At 38.6% G+C, this 24,212-nt stretch overlaps 1 long non-coding RNA gene across 1 annotated transcript in view; it reads right to left on the bottom strand.

Moving 5' to 3' along the window:
- Positions 1–441: 441 nt before the first annotated feature.
- The window catches only part of LOC309885972, a 38,868-nt gene continuing 15,097 nt past the window's right edge, over positions 442–24,212 (bottom strand). Inside the window, exon 3 of the long non-coding RNA XR_014318871.1 lies at positions 442–635. This is a non-coding gene — a long non-coding RNA (uncharacterized lncRNA). The remainder of the gene's footprint in view (positions 636–24,212) is intronic.

The raw sequence follows: 24,212 nt of genomic DNA, 5'->3' as shown, positions 1-24,212 counted from the left end.
CTTATCTATCTCATTATTTCACAGCTCTTTGTGAAGAACGTCTTGGCCAGATAAAGAAAATGTGAGGCAATTAAAGTAAGTATGTTTACTGATGGGACACCTAACCCACCAGTGTAATTAAAATCAGACATTTCACTTATTTTTAACTTCCAAAGTGACCCGGAAAAGTGTCCTCAAAAACTTTCTGCCACCATTAGTGAGCAGACTGCACCTTTGTCCTTTATGTAAGACTCTGACTTTCGAATTAAGCTCTCAACCTCCTCCATCCTTTTACAGTTTTCCTCCAAGCTTCCAACTTCCTCCCATCCATGTCTCAGTGTCAATCACTAAAGAGTAATCTTTCACAATAGTTTTGGATTTTAGATCCTTTTTTTAACCTCATTGCCCATACCTGCAACATCCTCTGACCTAGTATCCATTTCTGCTCTCTCCTCTCTTCAGCCACCCCCTCAAGCCACAAAGTAGTAATGAAGCCAGGGAAATTGAGAGTACAGGCTCTGCTTAGCTGTGTCAAAGCCACCCCTACACACCCAGACTGAGGCCAAAGTGAGACCAGGCAGGATCAATGTAAAAGTCAGCTTCAAGGTTAATACTTCTTTAAGGTCAACAGGTAGGAGATGTTTTTCTCTCAGCACCTGAAAGAGAAGTTAATCAAATATTTAACTTATCCAGTAATGAGACAAACTCATCAATTTTCAGTGTCCTGATTTTGAGGAAATAAATAAATTAGGTTAAAATTACAGACAGGACCACAGGACCATAACTCCCTGAGCAGGACTGCTTTCCTTTTCAAGAACTATCTTACATCCATTGCATAAGTTCTAACAGTGGTTTATAATTAAAGAGCACCGTTTAAAATTAACCATTTTAGCAGATGTTATTATTTATAAAATGTCTTAAAATAGTGCTTGGAGCCTCCACTCACATCTAAGTTTTTGCCTGGAACAGTGCAGATAGGTAACAAAAACAATAATTCCTGCTGTCCAGAGTTCACATTTTACAAAGCACTGAAAGAAGACAAAGTGGAGAAAAGGTACAGGAAGATGAATGATTTAGGAGAAATTAGAGGCTTTGAAGATGCAGTGGAGAAGCCAGTACAACTGGGGGATATTTAATAGTTCAATTTAACCACAATACGGAACTTCTGATTGTCCTTCCTTCCCCTGAGAACAGTCATTTCATTCCTCTTTCTTTTATCCTCCTCCCTCAGCACAACTGCTGGCAAACCTCTGGCCTTTCTCTGGCCAGTGTGACATATCCTATCTCCAAGCTTTGTGCTGCTCATGATATATTTGGTAATCACTGGAACAGACTGCTGCACTTGTTAACTTTGCTCCTATCCAGAGGTGGAATTGTCTGTACATCCTTTTTTCCACCACCGGATATTCATAAGGCTCATGCCCTCACGCAGGAAAAAAAATAGCAGGTGGCCAGCTCTTTTTCTCTGCCACTGCTGTCTCACACTTCTTGTGATGCTGAAGAGATGCTGTTAGTTTTGTTTGATTGATTGATTTTTCTAAGAAAACCGTAACAGTCCAGAATGATTCCCGAATCTCACACGGTGAAATTCAGGTGGGTTTGTGCTGTGTAAAGAAGCTTTCAGGCCCTGATTATAGTGACCACACTTTTTTCTTCAAAAATCTGTAGATACCTTCAGACATCCATAATGATTCACATGAGGATTTTTTTCCTGGGTGCCCCTATTCCATTGACACTTGATGAGCAATTAGTGGCAGCAAAAACCTGTCACTAGTTTCAAAACCAAATGCGAAGTTATGCCATACCTGTAAGGACTGCCATGCCACAGCTAACACACTGCTTTAGTGAACCTGCCAACATTGTGAGTATGCAAGTCCAAGATTTTGCTAGGTCACCATCCTCACAGCATCATAATGTGTTCCTGGGAGTCTTTCTGGACTGAGGATCTGTTCAAAAGCAGTTCTTGAAATACTTGTATGTTGTTTTTGTTGTGTTGTGTTTTTTTGTTTGTTTGTTTGTTTGTTTGTTTTTTCCCAAAAACATCAGGGCAGCCTTTCTCAAAGCCATAGTGTCTAGCTTTTATGTGAATGTCAGACTGCCTCAGGTCACCATAAAAAAGGTTACAGCAAATCATGTTCTGATGTTGGTGTTCCACCTACTAAATATCACCGATGTCATCTTGAAAATTTCACCTGAAAATGTCTGCTAGATTAATATTGCAGTTAGCTTAAAGGTAGAAGCCTACTGAAAGAAAAATTAAAACACAGAGAAATAAGAAAAGTGCCCCATTTTGTGTTGCATCTTACTATGGCTTTGCTGAACTTAGAGTCAACTCTAATGCAGAGTTCTGTCTTTTTCCTAGTGCGTGTTAAGTGGGCTGACACAGGTGCTGTTATTGCTTAACTACCATAGCAGGGCAGAAAACAGATACAAGAAATACTTTAAAAAATTATGATCATCCTCTCTGCCCAACCCATGCTTCTCCATGTGGTTACTAACCTAGCAGCAAATTCAGCAGAGAGGGTGGAGTACACAGATAGGGAAAATTAGATATTAATACATAGGCAAACCATTCCCAAAACACTGCTGTAAAATACTGTGACTATCACAGCTACATCTCTGTTTGAAAAAATCATCAGTTTATCTCCTGTCTTCTGATGAGAATACATATCCTAGCTATTATTTTGTTGTTTAAGCCACAGCTGAGTGGGGAAGTCATTCCTTAAAAATCAGTGAACATAACTCTTCCAGAACAATCAGTCTCTGGCAGAGAACCCATTATTTAGAGGGAGAAATGATTACAAGAAAAATCCTGGAAGTTAACCTGAAAAAAAAAAAAAAAAAAAGCCGTATAACAGCTGGGATTAGAGATGTTTATGTTAAACTGGTACAAAATCTTCTTGCAGCTATGGGGATAATTGTTCCTTATTGATGCTTATGCTATCTGAGTAACTTGTCTATCAAATGTGGAGTCCACTCTTAGGTATTCACCAAGTTTCTAACTACATTTTTACATAACCACACATACAATTCTCTATTTCTGCCAATGTGAACTGTACTTAAAAGGCTAGAACAAGATTTCCTGCTAGTGAAGAAAATATCCAGTTTTTTTTTTTTTTTTTTTTTTTTATTCACACAGAGCAGCATTTTAATCCCCAAATGGTGCAGTGGGTGGAGCGCTGTAATAAGATAAATGTGAGATAAAACCCCACAGGTAATGTGCTATTTTACAGTGCAATACCTAGAAGTCAAGCTTTGAAGTCAGAAGTCAGATGTGTATATCAAGATGTTGCACAGCCAAGTTAGACACCTTGCCCAGGGGCATGTTTGAGAGGTTCCTACAGCCCCCAACCAGCACTGGGATGTCCTCACACTCAAGAGGAAACATCAGAGAGAAACACAAGTCCATCAAGTAGACACACACCTCAGAAGTGTCTAGAGACAACTGCAATTGGATTTAGAAGGGGAAAACAAGTCCACCTCATCTTTAGTAGCCGGTTGATAGTGCACTTTCCCAGGAAGACAGATCTGGGAGTGAAAGTAAACTGCCCCGTTAACTTACTCTACTGTCTTCAGCAGAGATGAGCTCCTGAGTCTAATCTGTCATAAGCAGTGTGTGTAATGCATTTTTGTTAATGTTCTGAGTAATATAGAAGTGGATTTTCTGGATCATCTATCCCTGTCCTTTCATGGCACAGGCCATATAGTCATACACCATATAATCTTTCAAATATAGTCATACATCTTTTATAAATTAACCAAAGTCTATCTTTAACTGATTTACATTCATTCCCTCTACCACAAAATTGTTGTAAAACCTCAAACCTTGTACTACCTAAACCAAATTAATAGAAAAAAATAATCATACTCTTTTGTTCTTTTGCCAAAAATAACCCTTAACTAAAATATCTGAACTCACTAGGAGATGCTTTCATTCCTGAAGCATTTGCTGAGAGAACTATATCCTCTCTTAATTTTGGCTCTGCTCAAGTGAGCAAGTCAAACTCTCTTTTGTGAGGACATATAAACAGCTCCCCCATTTCTGTGATACCTACAGCAACTCTCTGTGCAAGTTGTTTGGCTTTAATGTTATTTTTTCTTGGTGGTAACTATTGTAAACAATATTCTGCATCTGATCTGCTCAGCACTTTGCACAATTGTTACCTGAAATCCTGAAATCTCTTGGTTGATATGTCACAAAGCCATATTTGCCTTTTTCATAGTTTATTCCCAACTCATACCTCATAGTTATTCTATGACTAATTAATGTACACAGATCTTTTTGTTGGTGGTGGATTTTTTTCTTTCTTTTTTTTCTTCTTTTTCCTTTTTCAGCTCATAAATTCTAATTTTGGTTCTGTAATCATTTCACATGCTTATCTCAGGTCTTTTACTCTAACCCTGCTCATCACCCAATTTTCCTGAGTCCAGTCTCCATATATTTCCAACTGATCTAGGTCTGATTTTATACTTAATTCCAGCAAGATTTGGTGCATCGTATTCGCACTGACTTGATACCCCAGGTGTACCCATATAAATAAATACAGAATCATAACCTATTTGATCATGATAAAAGGAGCACATGCTGTTTAGTATTCATTTTAAGCTTTGTTATTTTTGTTGTATTTATTCCTACTCCTATGGTCCTTTGTAGATGGATGTACAGGCAGCACTCTCCTAACACAGATTTATAAGAAATAAATTCATATCACTTCAAATAGCCTATATAATGACAATTTTCAGATATTTCCCAGAGACTAAAATACTTAATTATCGATGCAAATAAGCCCGTACATGTTCAAAGGAAAGAATAACCAAGTACAAATACATTTATCCATCCATCTACAGTTCCTTCTCTTAAGAACAGTCCACTAGAAAAAGCAGAGCAGCAGGTAGCTTTTTTCCTATTTGGAAAACAATGATAAAAGTGTTCCAAGGTCCTAACACTGTGAATATACAAAATAAATCATTGCTTTAACTATAGGAATTTGGTAGTTTTATGACCCACTATATTGTAATTTCTGTTCGTCTACAAGGCAAACAGTCTCTGCACATAGAATATCTGCTCAGGGGGAAGAAAAATCACACCTGAATAAAAGAGAGAGAGAGACAGAGAGAGAGAGAAGAGAAAGAGAAGAGAGAGAAACCAATAAAAGGAAGACATGAGTGAAATGATTAAAACTGGTGCATTATGGCACTGGAAAGGGAATAATGTTAATGATATATTTTCTTAACTTTCTGTTACACATATTGCTCAAGAACATTAAATAAGGCATATGACCACCTAAGCTGAATGGAAAGAAGAATGTTTTAGCACTCAAAGGCTCATCTTTCTCTAAGTGTGATGGCAAGTGTCTCAGCTTAGTCCACATAGGGAAACTCTCCTCCATTCCAAAACTATTCTTCTCTTTTTCATGTGTCCAAAGCATGCCAGGAACTGTGCTAACTACATGTAAACCACCTGCACCATTGCCTGCCAGTACTTTATCCCACATTAAAGTGGGTTTAAAATCTGTTTTTAGATTAGTCATAAACACTTGAAAATGAGGGACTGTCTTCTGCTATACATATGAGCATGAGAACATCTATAGTGCATTTGTATGTTTTTATTTCTTGTCCTAGTTCTTTCAGTTCCTATCTATGAGAATCTTACTTTTTATCTAAGGCTCATTTAAGGAATTTCAAAAGCGAAAAGGCAATCTGTAGGTGCTGCTTTAGAAAAGGTGGATAAAAAGACAGATTTGGCATGAAATACAGATGGGAGATAACACTTATCCTCCTCTTAGCTCTAGTTTTCATTTTCAGGTACTGACCATGTGTCCAAATAGATTGTAGTTAGACTTCAAATGTAAATGAAAACCTGTAAATTAAACTCATTCCTACGTCAGCAACATGAGCAAATTTTGGAGAAGTGGAAATATTGTGAAAATATTAAAAACTATTTTTTTTTTTTAAGACTTGGTAGATTAGTCTTTTATAAAGCAGCATGGTGTCTGGCTGAACAGACCTGTGATATTCACTCGCTCCCACAGTTGGTTTGCGCATTTGGCAATCAATAGCTATGTCAGATGGAGTTTTCAGTAACCCAGACCTTTTCCATATAGCATGCACCTCCAAAATGCTCAAATGTTTTATATCAGAGAAGAAAATAATAATAATAAAAATGAGAAAAATAGATTTTCAAATTTAAAAGAAATCAAAGCACCTGCAGAAAAGAAGTCAAAATGTGTATTACCTTTCCTTTCGCACTGACTGTGCCCTCACAGGTGGGTGGCCTCCTCTTTTACTTGATTGCAGCCAACTGAGTAACTCTCTGGCAGCAAAATCTGCATAGTTCCTTTTGGTACCAGGAAAATTCCTCCAGTCACTTCTGTGTCTTGGTTGTTTACTCTCCATTTTTGATTATGATCTTGCAGCATTTGCTTGAGCTCCATCCTGTGAATCTCTTTGCAGGGCCACTCCATGGCCTCTAAAGCCTATTCAAGCTCAGCAACTCCCTAAGGGATGGAGCAAGCTCCCTTCCCTATGAAGGGCTGCCCCTGGCCCCAGCACTCAAAGGAAAATATACATTGTTGAGAGCAATGAGCAGTTTTTATAGACACATGACTATGTTTTACCTTTCCTGAATGGCAAAGCAGGTGTTTCTGCACTATTTAATCTGCATCTGTACTATCACTATGAATAAGCCTCTGCACCTGACTCAGAAACCAGCTATTGGTATGGTTTGTGCTGGGATTTCAGCAGAGAAAATATTTGTCCCACAGTCCAAAATGGTTCTGGCATAATGAAATTCTGAGCTCCTGACCTGACCAATTTCCTTAGAAAAGGAGGACTGCACTGCACTCCCAGTATATCCTGAAAGCAACCATTTCATGCTATCCTAGCAAAAAGCTTGTTTTCAGCCTCTTTTCAGGCTGCCTGCAAAGCTATCAGTGACAGCCAGCCCCAGGACTCTACAACATAGCAGAAAAAAAAAAAATATATCCTCCAGAGAAGAGTTTGGAGAAGGAACATGGCTTACCCGCTTGAATTACCTGTTGGAGGATCTTTTTTCTCCCTGTTGACTACATGAAGAGGCTAGGAAGATAAGCTTTCTAACTCAAATATTACATTTAGATGCCTGAAGTTCAGTAATGTGATTCATAAGATTACTGAGAGTGTAAAGATATAGCACGAGAAATGCTGATTCCTGTAAACATATATAATTTTCTAGGTTTTTCAACAGATAAGAGATGTAACTAGATTTTTTTGCCCATGATAAAGCTAGATACCAGAGGTAGATTATCATCTATTACATCCATTGACAGAAATATTTTTTCTTTTAATTGGCAAATTTTATCACATTTTCCAGTTGGGTTTTGAATGCCCTTCCATGGATAAAGAAAATAATTCAGACAGCAGCTTTGTGTCTGCTATAAATCAGACAGACAATTTCTAGAGCCACGTATACAATCACAACAAATGATCTGTACGTGTCTGTTCAACAAGCCACATTATCCCAATGTCCTCAGAGAAAGCCTTTAAAGAGACAGAAGGGACAGCGACCTACCAAATGTTCCCAATACAGTGCTTGATTAGTGCAGTTATAAAGTGTTGAGTTCAGAGATGAACACTGAAGTCTCCCCAGGAAAAGGAGGAAATTGAGTGCTCCTATTTCCAAATGCAAATTCTCATCTCTCAGTTCTCAACTCTAGAAAAGGCTTCAGATGCCTGTGAAAGCCCATCACTAATTTGCTTAACTAATTAATTGTCCAATGCAGCCATACCCAAAGCCATCTGTGACCCCCACTGGCAGTACTCTGGAGCAAAGGAGTGGGTTCAGCTCTTATAACAGATCCATAAGTGACAGAAGTGGAAGGCAGAAAAAAAAAGTCTCTGGAAGCTCCAGGCAAGTACAAACCCTGAAAGAACTTCTCTGCATACTGAGTTCTTCACAGGTTAGCTAATAAAGGTGGTGAGAATTATGTTATCAGCAAAAACGGTTGACTTTCAACTACCCAAAACAGTATAAGTACATGTATTTCTGCTCAGTCACAGAAGTCTTTGAAACAGGGATAGCTTACTTTCAACTTCTTTTATTTCCACCTTAATGACAAAATTCCACACGGACCTTAAGACCATTGAAGTGTTTCTGCAGTGACTAGGGTAGCTGCATAATTTTGAAGAAAAGACAGATATTTCTTCTTCCCAATTTTCTTAATTTAAGTAGAGCAAGTGAGTCACAGAGATAAGAATGCATATTAAAAACTTTAAAAAAAAAGAAATGATTTTAGATATGACAGAAAACAAATGGATGACTCTGAGTGTTACATAACTTGGCCTTTTATATCCTCCTATGTCCCAGATACAGGTGCAGTCTTGCACTACACATTCCCCAACAGACCAAGTTTGAGAGATTGCCACCATCCATTCCAGGCACTTGATCCTCCCACAAAATACATACATATATATATAAAGAAAAATGCCGGTGATGTCTAGTATTCATACAGGCTCTCAAAGGAACAAACAACTAGCCAAGGGAGCAAATAGGAAATTCGATGAATACTTCATTACCCATTTTAATTCTTTTATTCCCTAAAGCAGTTAGTAGAGCAAAATCACTTACATACTCTCTAATCCAGTCCTCAAATTTTATAACCACTTTGAGATGCAAAGGCAATTTGCAAAGAGCTCTTGTTAACTAATTTGCTTCTCCCAGTGGCTTAGTATATTTGGCCAATATACTTCTGGTGAAGCCAGCTAAGCTATGTGGATTGGTATAGCACACGGATCTGGCTCTGTTAGTTTCATGTCTCCAAGGATGCTCTCAGTCACCAGGAACCTCAGTAGAGCATTTGAAATGACCATTGTTAGGCAACAGTAGCCTAATTGCTAGCTCTAAAATGTGAAGATAAAAAGCTCAGCTTCCTTCTCCCTGCTAAAAGGAGAGTGCGAGGTAACTTCACTAAGACTTGTATTTCTGCCCCATGCAGAGAGCTTTTGTTCTCTGCAGACTGTCCTTGGTTCCAGCCTGTGGCTGCTTTTGTCCTAGAAATCTGCTCTAAGCATTTCAACACCTTGGCGGGAGTTAACAAGCACAACCTGCCAGCAGAATAACTCTGATGCTCTGCTACCTTGGTGAGTGGAGTTACTCAGAAGGAAAATAACCCATATCCTGGTCGTCAGCCACCCAGAGGATGGGACTGTGTACAGGTTGCTGCTGTAGCTCCCCTTCCACATCCTGGAGGGAACCACTAGAAATGAAAAACACAGCTGTGTTGTATCCAAGAGCAAAACAGATGCTCACCACTCTTCTCCAACCAGTCCTTTTTCAGCTCTGGGGCTATTCAGCTGGCAGGAGATGATATTTGTGATTTTCTGCATCAAATAACCAGGAAGTCCCATCTGCACCTGTTTCCTACCAGTGGTTAGCTCCTGAGAGAGAGAACCCAATTCTTTGTGTCATATGGACATCAAAAGGCCAGGTCAGAAAATGAAGGAGGGGCTCTGGCTGAGTAAGGATGTCCTGATGGGCACAAAAGGGAGAACAAGGAAAAAAGGCCTGTGGGAATGGACTCATGGGTTAACCATGAAAGGTTTCCAAGGGAACAAAAAATAAGTTTATAATTGCAGAATCACAAAATTGTAGGAGTTGGAAGGGACTTCAAGAGGTCATTGGATCCAACCCCCCTGCGAAAGCAGGTTCCCTAGAGCAGGTTGCCCAGGTAGGTGTCCAGACAGTTCTTGAATATCTCCAGAGAAGGAGATATAATGTTAAAATAGAATAGGTAGGAAAATGTTTGACTGAGATTATTCCATGTTAAAACAGAGCTCCATTCCTTGCCTTTGGGTTTCATCAAAATATGCCTTCTGATGGGGAATAGAAGTTCCCATTCCTTGGTTTTATTGCCTATTATTTTGCCTTACATTAAATAAGAAGGAAATGTAGCCAGTGAAAGCTTATTGACTCTCTAGGGGATCCCCCTGTCAGAACAGAGTTTACTGCAAGCATCCTTATTTTCCACAAGCCAGAAATATGTATTAGATCATTATGCATGAGAGGGTTTTCAAATCTAACACTAGGGTATAAATATTTTGTCTATAAAAAAAGGCAAATTGGGCTTTCACTCTGGAGAGAAACATCCATAAATCAACCAGTGGATGTTATAATGCAGAATACAGGGTGAAACAAGAGTTTCAATAAATAAGAGAAATTAAGAGAATCATATATATATATACATATAAATATAGATTGTAATTGTGATTATGAAGTTAAATTCAAGAACTCATTTAGGATTATGAGTGGTGGAGGGGCAAGCTTTTAGGACTCACAGAGGCCACGGATTTTCATGAGAAGCAGCAGCTGTTTCAAATACCCAACTGTAGCCAACTTGGAAAACAGAAAGTTCAGCATCACTTATGGAGCTCTGTTTGCTTGACAATAATATGAAGTATAAACAATTGTCATAATGGGCTGGTTTCCAGCAAAATTCTATTATTCCTCATAATTTAAAAGCAAGTTAAATGGTATTTCTTTTGAGATGTTTGTTTAGGGTTGACATTTAAACATAGGTTATATTATTTATACGGTTCTCCAGACAGTTTGTCCTTTAGCTTATACTTGAAGGATATGGCTTCAAGAAAAAAGCTATGGCTAAATAAGATTGCCGTGGAAAAGGAAGAGATAACACAGGAGATAATTCAGGTATGTCTCTTCAAAGGCAATTCGTGGTCATGGTTCAAGGATGAAAAAAATGTGACTTGAAAATAAAAACAAGCAGGGGCTACAACCCTTTCAGTAATGACCAACCTTTACATTTACTACCACTAGTACTTTACTAGTACTGAGGATATTTAGCAACTCACAGGATATGGCCTGTAAATTAGTATCAACTCATCTATAATATCATAAGAAAACATTAAGCTGTAATTTAGTATTTATTGTGACCCACGAAACTTCCTGCAATTTTATTTCAAGGTGGATTTCAACTCTCTATTTCAATTTCATAGATATATGTATATATATGTATGCTGTTTCCTCAGGAAAACAAGCATAATGTATATTGACCAGTTTGTCTTTATATGGCAAAGCTGCTGCATTCAATTTCCAGATCATCTTTCTCAAGACTGAAATTTCTAGTGAAGGCAGGATTATATTGAACATACAGATGAAATCAGTGGGAATGCCTTTTGAACAATGTTTGCAGGAGTAGGCTGTGTATTATCTCCTCTAATGAATTCTTGTTTCAAGGTACTTTAGCTGATAGGCATTGCAAATATCAGCTTTAATTTTTCACAGAACATTTTTAAAACTAGTGAAGTTTCTTAGGCTAATCAAACAATGTGCAAAAATGGTAGATATGATTGTGAGCAGTATTACCTCCATCTTATCAGATTGTTGTGTGCTGCCCTAGAGGAAAGGAATTGGACATGTAGGTCACTTAAGTCTTAAAAAAAAAAAAAAAATCTCTTTATCTCCTTACAGCACAAATCATCAGCCTAGTTAACTAGCCACCCACAAGTTCCCAGTATATTGAAAGGCCAACTAAATTAATTGCTTCATACTATTTTTAAAGAAATAGTCCATAGCTGATGGAGGTAGATCTATGAGGTACAGTTGGATGAACAGAGGACAGAAAGGCTCTGAAGAAACTGGAAACAAGAGCACATATACACAAATTTACTGAGGGTAGACTCTACCCCATGAGCCCCACAAACTCCTCATTTCCCATCATTCTGTCCTTTTAAAGCCTTTGGACAAGGCTTGCACATGGTCAATTACTGCATTTCACTTGTGGATCATTAATATTTTAAAATATTCTCTTTCTACTGTTTGAAACTGATTAAAAAAGGAATATTTCCCCAAGATTTGTTTTCTGGTAACATCCTCACACAGCCTTAATCTTCATATTCAGCAGTGGGATCAATGTTCAAAGAACCATTTGCTGAATGTGCTCCAAGAATTCATAATCTGCTCTAGTCTATCCCCAAAAGAGAAAAACTGGCTGAAACTAACAGATTATTCATTCTGCTTTCCACAAGGATTTAGGACCAATTCCTTACAAATACCAAATCATTCAGCGCAGTTGTACCTCTCTTGTTCCACAAAGTTTTAATGGATAGTCTCACACCACCATGAAGGTCACAAGTTGTTTGATTCTGAGATCCAGAGGGATCACTTCAATTGGTGGAATAGAAGGCAATACATTCATAATGAAGGTTGTTACAAGGATCTCATTTTGAAGAGTTACAGACTGCTTTGCTCTCCAAAAAGGCAGCTGAGTGCCCTGGCTTAGCTTTGAACTTGAAAACACAAATAAGGGGATCTGAGTTTCAGGCATTAGTTCTCATGTGAATTTGTATGAATGATCTATCCAACTTCAGAGAGTGTTTCTCTTGTTGCTTCTTAGCAGTATCACTGTGAGGCCCTGGGAAACCAAGCTTTGCAGCAGTGATCAGGGCCTCACTCAAGCTCTGCCTCGCGAAGAAAGCTGTGCAAGCCTGTTGCTTTCAGCAACAGAGATAGCTGAGCAGAAGCTCAGCATGGCCCTTGGCATCTGTGTTGCCCTTGTAGTTGTCTTCTATCCACCCAGCCCCATTTACTCTGATACATGATGCCAAAGTCCCATGCCCTCCAGCTTGACCATTCAAAGTTCAGGATTTAACCTGTAACAGACAATCTGACTTCTGGCCTGGGCACATTGTCTCCCCCTGTCTTCTGTGGTGTCCTGACTGCCCAAACCTTGACCACCAGTCTTCACACACACACACAAACACACACCACCACCAGCTTAGAGGAAGAGTTGATTTTTCTAGCTACCAGTTTGGCTTGTCCTTATTACAATATCTGGCTGTCACCGTGTGGTGGTTTTACCGTGCTGGGCAGCTAAACACCACAACCACTCTCTCACTCCTCCTCCTTAGATGAGAAGGGGAAAAGTAAAGCAAAGAACAAATCACAGGTTGAGATAAGGATAATTTAATTAAAGGGAAATAATAATAATAATTAAAGAAAGATTATTATGAACTAAACAATTTAACTAAAGGGAAATAAAAAGGGAAGGGAAAAAAGGGAGGGGGAAAGGGAAAACTAAAAAAAAAAAAAAAAAAAAGAAAGAGGAAAACAAACAAATAAAACAAATGAAGGCTATGTGGAATTGCAGGTGAAAGAAATTACTCTCTGCTTCCCACAAATGACCGATGATTGACCACGTCCTTGAAGCAGGGCCTCAACGTACATAGCCGGTGTTCGGAAGGAGGACCAACGTTTTCATGAGAGCCCACCCCTCCCCTCCTCTTCCTGTTTCCACCTTTTATTGCTGAGTGTGACATCACATGGTATGGAATATCCCCTTGGTTGGTTTAGGTCAGCTGTCCTGGTGATGTTTCTCTTCTCACTTTTTGCCCACCCCCTAGGAGGGTTAGAGAGAGGCCCGATCTTGTGCCAGCACTGCTCAGCAGTAGACAACACTGGTGTGATAACACTGCTGTTCCAGCTACAAGTGCACTGTATGGGCTGCTGCAGGGAAAGTTAACATTCCAGCCAGACCCAGTACACACCGTCATCCCTGAGCCTAGCCTGGTGCTAGCTATTGTTTGACATTACCCATATATCTGTTGCCTGCCTAATGGCTACTGAAAAGTAGCTACAGAAAACAGCTACAGAAAGTCCTCTGTTCCCCTTACCATTAAGGATTTGGTTTTCTCAAAACATGACAAAGTCACATACAAACAAACTTTCAAACATTTAAATATTAAGAATGAGAGCCCAAGCACAACTCTACTGACAACTTTTCTCACTAATGATAGCGTTAGCCTCCTTCTCAATGATTCATCTCTTTCTACCAATAACTTTTGATTGACTTTAAAGAACAGGCAGTGTGAGAAACAGCAGGTGCCAATGCTCCCTGAGAGCTCAGCAGTATGTCCCTCTGGGCCAATATTATCAACGCTTTAGCCAGCTCATGAATGCAACACCACCCTCAGTCGTCTTCCTTTGCATAATTTGCCAATAAACAACACTTCTTTTCAAATCAGTCTTTCCTCTATTATAACATGTTTTCTCATATTCAACATGTCTCTAAGCACCAAGGGTAAGTCTATTCTCACCCAGCTGTGACTGCAAAGTAGGTGTTTGTACCTGAGACTGTCACATATGTCATCTCTGTATTCTGAAAATTAGGTTCCTCCAAACCTTGATGTCTACTTAGGGATTAAAACTGGAATTTAAACTCTACTCATTTCTCCACTGTAACATCTAATAGCAGGAGAGGTGAAAATTAACTTAAAATCCCAAATATTCCTGAACAAATGGGAAAATCCTTACAAGCACTGTAGAAATCTTCTGTTTTGGAGATACAGAATCTCATCCCCAACAAATAGCACCTGGAAGTTAATGGTCACTGCCTAAATGCTTTCACACCGTCTGTTAGAAATTCCTGGGGATGCTCACATAGTCCACTTTCTGCACAACTAATATACATTATTAAACTAATAACAACTAATAGCACATTACAACTTGGTTCATACTCAAGGTTTTTTTGGTCCATTGAATAACTCTTCAAAAGCCTCCTGAGCAGCCAGATTTTCTTCATTTACTGGATACAGAGACTTACATGGTATTTAGGACAATGAGTATGGCCTAGATTATGCATTAAACTAGTGGTAGCACATTTCATGAGTAATTGAGGCTGCAGGTGGAATGACAATGCAGAGGGGTTTTCCTATAAACCCTGCGATGGGGAGGATGACATTAAAGCATGATGTATACTGGGCAGACAATACAGTTTCATGCCTCTAGTGAGTCTACTGTTTTATATAGTCAGGTTTATGGAAGCTAGCTCTTCTTGTCCAAGATGAAAAGAGCAGCTACTGCAGGCTGGCATCAAGAATCTTAGAGAGTTACATTACGTCCAAATATTTGCTAATGAAATTCAGTTTTCCGCTAACAACTCTTCCATGACCCCAAGGAAATTCACTTTCTTCTTGTGCTAAAGTGAATGAATAAACTTCTGCAGAATACTGGCAATGTTACCAAAGATGAGAGAGAAAAAGAGAAAATATGGGAAATAGGACAATATAAGACATCCCTGAGGGTTGGGTTTTGCCAGCCTGGTGTGTCTGAAAGCTGTGTCATCTGTGCAGAACAAGTGTAGAAGAATACATGTAAATTTTGTGAACATAGTGCAAGTGCATACCCATAAGGGAGTGGGAGCAGAGATGAGATGGAAGAGAATGTCTTTCACAAAGTTTTCTGTTTACACTCTTAAATCACCTGCTGAAAGCTGCCCTGAAATCTTATGTCACTGTCTTTCTCTGTATTGAAGAGAATATGCATTCACTACAGGTACCCTACGATGCCATTTAAAATTATTTCTTATCTTTAACTTTAGAAGGTTGATTCTATTAATCACAACAAAGGAGAGTGTGACAGCTAGAAGGGGAACCAGGGAAAAGTTGGGAATATTTATTACAGCCATTTGGGACTCAAGGTATCCCAGTCTTATTTAATATGTCAATGTGTTGAACGCTAAGGTATTTTTTTATCATCATCATTCAGCTCTGATATATAAATAGAGCCATCTATTAATTATACTAACAGATAATATATATGAAAATGCTTACTTAGCCTCCGGTTATGAGAAAATGCATTATACCCATCAGGGCTGCCCCAAGGGCACCAGTGACTTGTCCTTGTGAAGACATGCTTGGCCCTCCAACTAAAATACTGAGCAGAAAACATCAACCTCCCTCTTCAGACAGCTGCTTCTAAGAGACAGGAAAAATATCTTTCCATTCCCTTAGAGTATAGGAGCCAGAACAAATTAAAAATTAGAACATTGGAACAGAAGTGGATTTTCACTGCTTATGATGATATTTTTCACAGTAAACTTAGGTACTACTTTACATGCAGCGTTCAGAACCAGAATTGTCTGTTAAGGGATAATCCCCAAATAATGGAGAAGCAGCATGGCAGGAGATAGCCTCATTTCCAAGCCCAGGGGTGTAGTATGTAGGGAGCTAGTCCTCTGCTAGCTACAGCTTTGTCAAATTTGAGAATGTGATCCAGAGTAAAACTCATCTCACAGCCCCACATTCTTGATTTAAAGTCTCTGCTCTCCAAAGAGCTACAGCAGTTAAGAAGTAAGACTAATATAAGAAGCTGAACTACAGCCACTACCCATAGGTGCTCTCTATGTTCTTGGTGCATGGAGAAAAAGCAATTACAATTTAATCTAACCTGTATGAAATTGGACTAAACTGAGACACCCAACATTTGCCCAAGAAAAGTACCCACTTGTAAGCCATTACCACAAATTAGGTGATACATAGCAACCTTTTATGTAATTGTGAGTTCAGTGTAACAGTGAGTTCAGTGTAACTCTGAGTCTAAGGAGCGGCAGATCAGATCCCTCAGTGGCATAAATGAGCACAAGCTGAATGGCTTTGGTTGAGCTCTGCCAGTTTCTAGTTGCATGTTTTCCTCTCCTTGAGGCCTCTTCTAAGACTTCCTAGAGGCAATTCCTGCTCAAAGGATAACACAGTTTATTTTTGGAAAAAGCACACAAATCTCTGGAGACAAACTAGCAAGCAAAGTAAAAAAAAAATAAAAAATAAAAAAAATAAAATAAAATAAAATAAAAAAATGAGCAGTGAAAAGAAGCTTATCCACGCCTAACTGTTCTAATGGTTAGTATAGACTTGCTATTCATTTTTAATGCAATTTCTCCAGAGTCAACATTGAAATTCAGTTTTTGGATCTCAAAGTATCTTAATTTGCTAGACTTGGAGTTGCCTATTACCAAATTTTGATCCCTAAGCAACTACTTTTCAAAGTGTTGCATTCCCAACTTGTTCATACAGTGTGCTTAATGCAATTTGCAAAGTTATATATCATGAAATATAAAAGAATGAAATCTGTTTCTCAAACATTCACAGATAGATTTTGAAAGTTAATGCTTTCTGCAAGAGTCTCTGCTAGTTTGGGTATCAGACAAAAAAAATAAATAAAAAAAAAAAAAGAAATTTATCAGTGGGTGGGATTGGTTGATCTATTCTGCTGTCAAGTTATTTTTCTATAGTAAATAAAACTTTTGAATTGGGGCTACTACCTGAAATAGACTTTTTTAAGTTAAATACTACCTGGCTTCACTGTCTTAATAACAGGAGAAATGACAAGCAGCAATGACATTAATAATAAATATTCTCAAAAGTGAGATGCAGGACCTGAATGCAGAATGAGAAACAGCATGCCACTGCCTCAGTACAAATGTCTGTAGGAATCTAATCAAGATTGGTCATATCATATATGGAGCTTGAGGATGTCTCAGGTGGACTAGAGGTGGGAAAATGATAACAAGGTGTTCCTTCTGTAATCCTAGGCAAGGATAAGAGAATGACTCATTAAAGTACCCTTGTTCAACAAGGAACTGAAGAAAATGTCAAAACTGCAATACAGAGGAGCTGCTTAAGAAGAAAACAAGCTCTGCCTCCTAACTGCCCCTGAAGACAGTATTGTTTTGTGTTCAGTATGAAATATTGAAATGCTGAAGAACTGAAAACTGAATTCTGAGTCCACTGTTGACTCAAGTTCTCTAAGAAATTCATCTTCATACTTTCTACATATCCTTGACTACAACCAGGATAATGTTCTCTGTAGATATAATTTCTTTTTATCCATCCTTTATACAGCAGTGGAGCCATTTCTGCACCTACCCAACTCTGGGATCAGCATTACAAACTGTAGACCATGAGAATCCCTACATGCAACTTGTAGAAGTTCATTCACATTTTAATGAGAAAGAAGTAAAGACAATGAGATGATCTTGCAATAACACAGATTCCTAGGCATTAAAATGATAAATTTTACTCTGTGCTCCTCCAGTTTTATTTTCCGTATTCAATTACTGTCAGAATGAATAAGGGGGAAGATGGTGTGACCTGGCTTTTCTTCAGAGTTTGTCTTCTCCAGAAATGATCACTGCTCCTTTTTCCTAAGGACTCAGTTAGGCACCAAAAATGTCACTAAAGACAGGCTGGCAATTAGCAAAGCAGCACAACACTGGTAACAAGCAGTGGGGCACAAGTCCCCCAGCCAACTTAGCCACCCCCACCTTTCCTTCTGCTTGCTGTGCGGTCTAATACACCATGTTGTATATTTGCTACAGGATCACAAACTTAAATCATTTACATATGTATGTATACAGCTATTTTTCTCCTATCCCATTTCAATGTGTGCACCATTTAGCAACAAGATCGGGTGCCTGACGAGTACATTCTTGTTATCAGGGACTAACTAGCATAGTTATGACCAGCTCCAGCTTGATTCAGATGAATTACAGACATCTTTGAATCGCTACCAACTTCTCAGCATTTCATGTATCCAGCACTATTTATCATTCCTCACTCTAGCACAGGCCTACCACAAGCACTGACAGCTTCTTTCACTACTTGTCACTCACAAATCTGCTGAACCAGTCCCAGACCTTCCCCACTGTCTCTGTTTTCAAGGAGTAACATCTCATACAGAATGCAAACAACTAATCTCACTCTGCAAAGGTGTCAGCCTTCCACCATGATTTGCTATGTTTGCAGGCAAATGCCCTTCCCAACTCTACCATACTGCCCTTCATGCATGAAGGGCATGAAGAGAAGCTCCTCATGAACACCAAAAGCCCACTCCTCAGGCTGGATGCATCCAAACAAACTCATCTACTGTTAGGCCTGACATTCTGGGACTCTGTGCTCCCTGTCTCTTGATGCTAGGCTTATACTGAGCCTCATAAAGGGATCACAGTACACATCAAAATGCAAAAAAAGAGGCAACCTTAAAGCTATATTTGCAGCTTTCTTTCCATCAAACTTGACATCTTTGACCTATAATAATAAATATCTCAAAGTGGATTTTAAGAAGATAAATGATACATACCAACAACAATTCTGTTTAATCATGTGGAACTTCACCAGACTTTGGAAAATCTGCATCTGGCAGCAGACTGGAATATGTAAGTGTAACCAGGGAGACATTGTGAGTTTACTATCCTGGAAAAGTTTACTGTCCTGGAAAATTGTTACTGTACGAAACACATGCCAAGTTAATATTGTAATGATTTTTATGGCTTGGAACTGCAGTTTTCTAGCACTTGTAGCCAGAGGGCTATATTCTTAGATGGTGTAGAAAAAGTAAATGTGGAGGAAATCACAGATTTATCAGGAACAGACTTTTAAACATAGAAAACTGGCCTGAGCATGTCAGCTGTTGCAAACTTTCACAAAATTGGACTCAATGATTTTGTGTGAGCATGAGATACATAAAATCTAATAAATTAAAAAGAAGAAATGCTTAAAATCTATTAAAGTGATCTAAGAAAATTTCTTAATAACATAGAGGACAATTACCCCTTGCTGTTATGAAACCATTGCACCTTAAATGATTAGAATCATCTGAGCCACTCTGTTAAGCTTCAAGCGAAAGTTTCATAGCTCTTGTCTGTGTCTTGCAGAGATGTTGGAGGAGGTAGCAAGGTAGCTGGAGTGGAGAGTAAAGGGCAGACATTATCTCCTGGGTAATGCTTAAGGTTCTTTCCTGCAGTTCTGCAGTCTGCCTTCTACTTGCAGGTCTGTTACTTTTCACCAAAGCTGCTGCTGCACTGTTTTTCCTTTGTTCTCAGACTGTTATTCTCATGGCCTCACACCTGCAAAGCCTGATATTATTCTTATGTCTGATTTCTAATGGGACACAATTGCCACCAGGGTGAAAAGCACTCCTTCCTCTCCCGCCAGTCCTCCCCAGCCTTTTCCTATCCCTCCTTTTGTAGCTTTTAGTTTAAACCAGATGAAAAACAAAGTTAGTCAATAAATTGCATAACACTTATTTAAATCTCCAGTTAGTATCACTCAATAACATACATCCAAACTCAGTGTGCAACACTTGTGCCTGATGAGAGTATGCCTGATGAGAGAGGAATTAGATCTGTAAGCAGAAGTAGGGAGTTTGAGCAGGTATAATAAAAGGTCTACTATGGAAAACCATGAAAACATGGTGAAAACTATCATTACCATTAGCATGACTTGGAGAGGACACCCAGAAGAGGACGCTTGTGCTGCAGACTCTGTAGTTCCTCTTCATGGACAGCCAATGGGGAGAGCTTTCACTTTCTCTTCTTTGTATTATTAGTTGATCTCAGCATTCTTTGTGCAAACTCCACCATATGACTGATGTTATCTCTTGCCTAAGACAGAGAAAACCTGCAGTTGGTTCCAAGCGTAACTTAGCCTGTAACTTTTAATCAGTTCTTTCAGCCTAGGTGCAGTCTCTCAGCAGCAGTGATGTAGCTGTGGTGGCTAAGCAGATCGCCCATGTCTTATGTCCCTTGCCATCATTGAAGAAATTCATGTCACAGCATAGCCATGGCCTTGGTGGACTGCAGTCTCCCTCCACTAACACCTCTATCACTGCATGTAGAGATGCTCCTGATACGTATACTGGCTTCTTCTATAGCCATATTTTATATTAGGTCAATAGAAATCTAGGAAAATTGCTTCTTCTGTCAATACTTATAGTAGTAGAGTGAAGAAGCTGTGCTTTCTTTCTTTGGTATCTCAGTTCCTCACCCATGAGGCACCCTGTGTCTCACCACGGAGGTGGACAAGGTTTTCAGAGGCTTGTGTGCAATTATGGTACAGCTTGCATCAATAAAATATGTCACTGATGACATGTGTGCACATTACAGCTACATCTATACTTGTAAGTTAAACAGCTCCAAGGAAGATTCCTCAGCAGTGGAAACTGTCTATACTGTTAATATGCAGTATTAAATTATCCTGGTATAGTTTTGGCTGTGTCAGATGGCTTTAGCAATCTCCAAAATGCTCACTGGGGGAGTCTGAGAATTAGCACAGGCTAGAGGCAGTCTCAGCAGGTAGTTCACATGTGGTCTCTGTTTTGTAGGCTCAGGAAGTTCAATAATGCATTTCTGGAGGGTTCTGTAACAGCTGGTCTCACTGCTATTGGGTGAAAAAATGGAGAATGAAGTGGCAATATGTAGTCTAATTAGTTGTGCTTATGCAACACATTTAATTCGCAGAGATTTCATTCTCCATTCCAAAGGGTAAGACTCTACTTCTAGAAAAATCAAAAATGCATTAAATTAATTAATTAATTAATTAATTAATTAAATTTGCCCAGTATTGTTAGTTTGAAATTACAAAGTTTTCTGTTTAAAGTGAGGTTTCAGAATCCATCTTCAGACTCTGTAGCAGATGTGGTTTGAGTTTTTATTTTCTGTCAACCTCCTGCAGCTCCCATACTCTGGAGTTAGAGAGAGCTCACCACTTCTGAAAACCAGGCCATTTGAGTCAGTTCCTGAAAAAATGGGTTTAGTAACAGAAAAAAGTCACTTTGATTCTATAAGAGTCAGAATGAAGGAAACTCTCCTTCAGAGAAATGGTGTGACTGAAAAGCCAATGCAGTGTGAACATCTTGAAGGCAAACCTAACCACCGTGTAATAAAAAAGGATGCCCATCCACTGAGATTTATTAGCATATTATATGGAAATACAAAGATGAAACATTTCTTTCTCATTACTGAAGGAATAATGAACAAGTAGTAAAAAGAAGCAAAGGTTTTGTTAAAGTGATTCTTCCTGCTGGTTTTGAACTAATCTGAAAGTGTTTGAAGTGATGTGTGCTTGCATGATTTCACAATGCCATGCAAGCCTGATTAAATAAGTTCATCAAATCATCACAGATCCAGCAGAAATTTTGCTAAATAACCTTGAAAATTTCAAAATGAACATGCCTTCAAAGAAATAAAGTGTGTCAGAGAGAAAGTTCTGTCCTGAAAATGAGCAGGGCTTGCACAATGCCAGAAAACACTCACAATGCTGAATAGAAAAGCAGAGCAGACATTTTTTTAAGACTGTACAGCAGTGTACATTCTGGAACAGCTGAAAACACCTCAATACATAAGCCATCATATAGGTATATTATATGCTATAAATTTAGACTTGAGTTGATTTTTCTATTTTGCAATACATTTATTTGTTCATGCTCTGTATAACATCAAAGCCATCTCTAGTTCCCTCTCCAACAACAACTAGCTTAAGTTATATTTAGAATAACAGAGAATATGTGTCTAACTCTGAATGCAGTTACTGGAGCTAAGCACCAAAATGCATTTAATTTGTGACGAGACCTAGTAATATGGGTGTATTACATAAGCAACACATTTTTTCCTACTTTCTTTTTTTTTAATATTCTCCAAGCAATTCTTTCATTGCCATTCACACAGACTAGTACATTGTTCTTCAAACAGCCTCACTGGCTGTGCGGTGCTCTGAGGGAAGGTCAAACTCTATTCAACATATGTAAGAATAAGAGACCCCTGTGGGCATAGTGGGAGAGATGAGCTCTCACAACAGATGTGAAGGAAAATGTTTAATGCACGAAACTTAGTGTCACTTCTCATCTGAAATATGAAGAGCATTTTAATAAATTGCTTAGCAATAGCTTTTGTCCTGCTCTCATATCTAGTAAAATGAGAATCTAGCTTTAACAAATACATTCCAAGGAGATTTAAAGAAATGTGTGTTCTTTGGGGAGATTTCTCATGTAGGGGTTTCTCAAAGTTAAACCCAGTGGGGATCTTTAAAACTGATTAAATTTATTTTAAATATCTATATATATTGTGAGAGGAAGATTCCCTTCTGTGCAACTTTCTATTGTGGCTGCCATTATAAAATCTCAGTAATAGATATATATAACTACATTTCTTGCCTTTCCACTTCAATATAAAATCTTATACTAAACTGATTTTTATCTGTGATAATAGCATCATAACGTGGTACCAGGGACACTGAGCATCAGTTAGCAGCAGGTTGTAAAATGAGATACATTTTGTTAGTTAATGTTCAACCTAAATCCTAATCATGTCTTAAAACTTAAGCTAATTCTCTCTTTAATATTGGGCATCTTTGGCTTATGGGTTTGATCTTTTTGCTTATACTGCAACCTGCAAGAATGACTCTGTTTAACTAAATACTGTTATATTGTGTTATAAAGCCTTGTGCAAATCTTTGCCTTCTGGAACCACCTTGCAATAAGAATTGGCTTCCTTCCTTGTTCACTGATGTACTGGAGTTATGCTGCTGTGTAGTGGCAAATTAACTGTTGTGCTTTCTTCCATTTCACTTCATAAAGCGGAGCATTTTCAAAGAAAGGCTGAGGGCAAAGACAAGAAAGGATAAGTGAACACACTGCACCAACACACTGACAGGACAACAGAGTCCTTCTGTACAGAGTCTTTTTTTTCCTTTTTTTAATTCAATGAAGCAGACGTTGCTGTCAGCCCTACAGTGTTTTTGTGAGTAGGACTACCCTTCCAATACAAAATATGTGGGTATGGAACAGTTGCAAGATGATGCAAGCTGAATCAAAAATGCATTTGGTCCCTACGGAGTGTTCCCTATATTGGAAAAAACTATTCTTTTGCTGAAGAAAACAGCCATTCTCCCAGCCTCAAAGTTTCTCTTTAATTAGACATTTCTGCTGTTTTCTAGGGTTTTGAAGATTTTATTTGCTTTCTGCTTTAAAAGGACTGTGTTATTCCTCCCAGTGTTCACAAACTGATAATAGTCAACTGATCTGGAGCAAAAGTTTACAAAGTGGCTGTTTAAAATAAGCCTGGAAACGGCACATTACTGGGCTTCATGCTAGATGCTCAGCAGTTTGTAAAAACAGTCATACCATCATCTCAGTGTCCTGAATATGCCCTCTGCAGTCTGCTTGTAAGGCTCCTATATCCTAGTTCAAGCGGTCTCTTCTTACTCCCATAAAGATACATAATAATTCTGCAGAAAGTAAGGCCCTAAGGATTCAAATATATTACTTTACCAAAAGTAAGTTAGATGGTTTAGCCCCAGAGGTGATTTCATTTTAGCTAAGAAGTTTCTTGTAGCATGACTGGAAAAGGTATGTGCTATTATTTTTCAGTCTACAAAATTTAACTCTAAAAATTACAGTTATACTGGAAAGGGAACAGAAATTAATAACTTCTGTAACACAAAACCCATATCTACTAAAGGAAAGAAGTCAAGAGATTTTTAAGTTGTGTTCAGTCCAGTTTTCATTTTTCTAGATTGTCACTTTCCCAGCCCACAAATAGCCTTGTACAGATATAGATGCAAAGACAGGGAAACCAGAGGCAGCTTCTCTGCACTAACTTTCCAAGAGACTAAACTAGTAGAGCTGGGAA

The sequence above is a fragment of the Aythya marila genome (genome assembly GCF_965140915.1).
Source record: "Aythya marila genome assembly, chromosome: 1".
In the NCBI taxonomy this organism is placed as follows: Eukaryota; Metazoa; Chordata; class Aves; order Anseriformes; family Anatidae; genus Aythya; species Aythya marila.
The sequence above is the reverse complement of the archived record's forward strand: the minus strand, read 5'-3'. Positions and strand labels throughout refer to the sequence as shown.